This window comes from Mauremys reevesii, linkage group 12, assembly GCF_016161935.1.
Source record: "Mauremys reevesii isolate NIE-2019 linkage group 12, ASM1616193v1, whole genome shotgun sequence".
In the NCBI taxonomy this organism is placed as follows: Eukaryota; Metazoa; Chordata; order Testudines; family Geoemydidae; genus Mauremys; species Mauremys reevesii.
The window spans coordinates 144,303-148,726 of record NC_052634.1 but is presented as its reverse complement, the minus strand read 5'-3'; the positions used below and the strand labels follow the sequence as shown (position 1 = coordinate 148,726).

Sequence of the window (4,424 nt, the reverse complement as noted above, 5' to 3'; positions counted from 1 at the left end):
CTCTGCTCACGGCCCACCTTGCTCCTGAAAGGGATGCCCCGTTTGCTGAGGCTGTGTTTGTAAGAAAAGGTTCCTGACTAGCTGTGGTTCTGAGAGAGAGAAGATCCCCATTTTTAGGGGCTGCTCATGTCTCTGGCCAGAACCAGTGTGTCCTCGGCAGCATATTAGATCCAGGGGGATGACTCCAGCTGGCGAGTTTTTTGACTCCCTCCCACGTTTTTTTCTCTCTCTCTCTCCTCTAATGTGTTGGCCAACACACACTCTGTCTGTCTGCCTTTCTCTCTGTCCTTGCCTCCTCTTGTGCTGTCTCCCTTCGTAGGACACGGGCAGGTGTGTTACATGTGCATCCGCACAGGCTAGGTCTTGTGAGCTATGAACAAGTAGGGGACTGAAATGATGCAGGGCAGTGGGCGCTAGAGTGGAGCGGTGACTGTGGGTATTGACTGAGTCTCTGCTCTAGTGGGGCTGATGTGGATGGGATGGGAGAGGGAGGCAGGGATGAGGGCAAGATTTCACGCACCAATTGAATTTTTTGTAGTGAGGGCTCTTGCTTGGCTTATTTGCTGCACTTGTAGAGGAATTGTCCAGGAGCAGCAGCCGGAGGAGAAATTGGCAGACGTGGGCCTGAGGAACCTGGACATTCTTCTAAGGAGACATGAACAGTCCTCAGCTTTCTGCCTCATGCATAACTGGCTGTGGGTAAGTGGTCAGTGCTTGGAATTCCTCATCTGTACTTGGTGTGATTTTCTTCACACTTTGTTTGCTTCCTTGTTGGGTGTGGGGCTCTTTGGGATTAAGGCTGGGGAAGGGACCAGAGTCACAATTGCTAACTTTCACTGGGGAAATAAGCACCCCCGACTTTGACAATAAGCCAAAAATCAAGATAAACCCATTTGAAAACAAGGCCAAAACATGCCAATCCCGAAGAAGCCCAACACTCAATGACTAGATCTCCCTCGGCGTGCAGTCTGGGACTGTGGTGGGCCCGCTGTGCACCTCAACTAGCCATCCCCTTTGCTCCTCCTTGTCCGTGCTTGCTGGAAGCAAAAAGCTACAAGAAGCAATAAGTTACAAGCCAAAAAGAAGCACAATTTCTACGTGTTTTCCCCACAGGTTTGGTGTGTCTGACCAGAGTCGTCTGTGCAGAGTGACTATTTCAGGTGTCGTCGCAAGGGGTGCTTTCTACTTGTAGTCCTAAAGGCGTGATGGGAGGAGGGTTCAAGGCAGAGCCCCACCACGTGGGAGAGGCAAAAAGAAGCGGCTGCCCAACATTGCCAATTGAGATGGTGACTGACTTGTTTTTCCGCTGGATTTAGTACCAAGGGAAAAAAGTGACAAGTCAGAGTCTACTGCCCTCATGCGACGGAAAGCGAGCGAGAGTGATGGGACTGGGAGAATTATTGATGCCTTGAATAAGCCGTACGACTGGGAATGGACCAGTCATCACTGTCAATGAGATAAGTGTCTGTTTTGGTGATTGCTCTGCTCACGGCCCACCTTGCTCCTGAAAGGGATGCCCCGTTTGCTAAGGGCTGTGTTTGTAAGAAAAGGTTCCTGACTAGCTGTGGTTTTGAGAGAGAGAGAAGATCCCCATTTTTAGGGGCTGCTCAGTTTTCTGGCCAGGAGCAGTGTGTCCTACGCAGCAGAAGGTTGCATCTAGGAGAATGAGTCCAGGTGGTGAATTGCTTGACTTCCTCTCGTGTTTCTCTCTCTTCTCTAGTGTGTTGGCCAACACTCTTTCTCAATCTGTCCTTGCCTTTCCTTGTGCTGTCTCCCTTCTTAGGATATCGGCAGGAGTGCTACGTGTGCATCCCCCCAGGTCAGGTCTTGGGAGCCATGGAGAAGTTGAAGCAGAGAAAAATCATGAGGGGCAGTTGGTTCTGAAGTGGAGCAGTGACTCGGTTTACCTGTCTCTGTTCATGGAGTGGGGCTCAGGTAGATGGCCTGGGAGAAGGAGGATGGGATGAGGACAGGTTGTCATGCATGAATAGAACTTTTTGTACTGATGGCTCAATTAATTGGTTTTGCAGCTGCACTTCCAGAGGAACTGTCTAGGAATCCCAGCCCGAGGAGAAGCTGGCAGAAGTGGACCTGATCTGTCTGAACATCCTTCTAAACAGACACGAGCAGTCCTCAGCTTTCTGCCTCCCACATAACTACACTTCATTACTTCAGCGGCACGGCTGAAGCCTAAGATGAATGCAGGGTAGAGGCTTAGCACAGATGGCTGCTTCCCTTTAGGTGGGTTTGGTTTCTCATAAACCTATGCTTCTTTGTTCTGGGTGTGGGAGGAGAATTTCTGTATTGTGGGAGTAGCTGTGGGGTTACATCCAGGGGAATAGACAATAGTCTCCTCTACATAGTGACTCTCTTGGGTGCAGGTGCAACAGACTGCTTAACAAACGAATGTAAGGATGGCAATGCTTGGTCAGACCCATGGTCCATCTAGCCCAGTATCCTGTCTTCTGACTGGCTAATGCCATGTGCTTCAGAGGGAATTAATAGAACAGGGAATCGAGACGTGATCCATCCTGTGTCGCCCATTCCCAGCTTCTGGCAAACAGAGGATAAGGGCACCATCCCTGTATGTCCTGACTAATAGCCATTGATGGACCTGTCCTCCATGAATTTACCTAGTTCCTTTTTTAACCCTGTTATAGTCTTGGCTTTCACAGAAGTCTCTGGCCAGGAATTCCAGAAGTTGAGTGTGCGTTGTGTGCTCTTTAATTTTATCTAGAAAGGTGTAATGGGAGATGAGCGAAGAAGAACCTACACAACACTGCAGATTCCGATGGTAACTTTTGTTTGTCTGTGGTACTAAGCAAAACACAAGAGGGAGAAAGAAGTCAAGGGTAAGAGCCCACCCCTGTTGTGTGATGGAAAGCACGCAAAAGCCGTGAGACAGCCAACATTGTTGATGCCAGGCTATGCAGATGCTGTTGAGCTGGAAGTGGAGCAGCTGTCACTATCAGTGAGATAAGTGTCTGGTTTGGTGAGGACTCTGGTAACGGCCCACCCGCCTCCAGGCCAGGATTTGTCGTTAGCAGGGGCTTGATTTGTAGGAAAAAATTCCTCAGTAGCTGTGGTTAGGAGGAAGACAAGGTCCCCATTTTCAGGAGCTGGTCATTTCTCCGTCCACAAGCAGTGTGTCCTCCACAGGAGAAGGTTGGATCCAGGGGGATGACTCCAACTGGTGAGTTCTTTGCTTTCCTCCTGCGTTTCGCTCTCTTTCTTTGTCTCTCTCTCCTTTCTGTACTGTGTTGGTCTCTCGCGCTCTCTCTCTCCCTCCCCCTCCCCCCTTTCCTCTCCCTGTGCTGTCTCCCTTCCTAGGACATGGGCAGGTGTGCTAGGGGTGCATCCCCACAGGCTCGGTCTCGGGAACCATGAAGGGACAGAAATCATGCAGGATGGTGGAGTAGAGTGGTGACTGTCCATGTTCACTCCATCTGTGTTCAAGTGGGGCTGATGTACATGGAATGGGAGAGGGAGGCAGGGATGAGAGCCTTCATAGAGCTCTGTGTAGTGATAGTTCTTGCTTGGCTTTATTAGTTTGCAGAGTAATCATCCAGGAGGTGTCTCCAGAGGAGAAGCTGGCAGAGGTGGACCTGAACTGAACTGCCTGGACATCCTTCTAAGGAGACATGAAAGGTCCTCAGCTTTCTGCCTCTCATGTAAGCTGTCACTGAATCATAGAATCTCAGGGTTGGAAGGGACCTGAGGAGGTCATCTAGTCCAACCCCCTGCTCAAAGCAGGACCAAATCCAACTCGGAATTCCTCATCTGTACTCGATGTAGTTCTCTTCACAGGCTGTGTGCTTCCTCATTGGGTACGGGGCTCTGTGGGATTAGGGCTGGAACTCCTCGCCAGAGTATGTTGTGATGGCCAAGACTAAAATCGGGTTCAAAAAAGAACTAGGCAAATTCATGGAGGATCAGTCCCTCAATGTCTGTTAGTCAGGATGAGCAGGGATAGTGTCTCTAGCCCCTTCTGCTTTTCAAGCTGCTTAGCTTCTCTCCCCTTGGGTAGGGTTTCCCTCAGTCCTCTGTGCCGGGGGAGTGTCTCTGCTGTGCTTGGGCAGGGTTTCCCTTCCTCTGGGCTGCTTTTTAGTTGTAGTGCTAAAGCTGTAATGGGAGGAGGGTTGAGGGCAGAGCCTTGAGGTACGGTAGATGCGAGAAGAAGAACCTATGCACGTTGCAGACTGAGACGGTAACTTCCTTGTTTTTTCCGATTGTCCTGGGTTTAGTACCAAGGGAAAAGAAGTCAGAAGTCAGTGTCTACTGCCCTCATGCGATGGAAAGCGAGCGAGAGCAATGGGAATTACTGATGTCATAAAAAAGCTGTCCAAGTGGGAGCGGAACAGCCACCACTGTCAATGAGGAAAGTGTCTGTTTTGGTGATTGCTCTGCTCACAGTCCACCTTGCT

The 4,424-nt window shown here is 50.2% G+C and overlaps 1 long non-coding RNA gene across 2 annotated transcripts; it reads left to right on the top strand.

Moving 5' to 3' along the window:
• Positions 1-471: 471 nt before the first annotated feature.
• On the top strand, positions 472-4,424 carry LOC120375551. 2 transcript variants are annotated; one of them, XR_005586619.1, is made up of 7 exons: positions 472-699; positions 1,114-1,674; positions 1,784-1,935; positions 2,031-2,241; positions 2,738-3,193; positions 3,550-3,671; positions 4,245-4,424. It is a non-coding gene; the product is annotated as an uncharacterized LOC120375551 (long non-coding RNA). The 2 variants fall into 2 exon arrangements; XR_005586618.1 differs by having other exon boundaries at positions 1,114-1,935.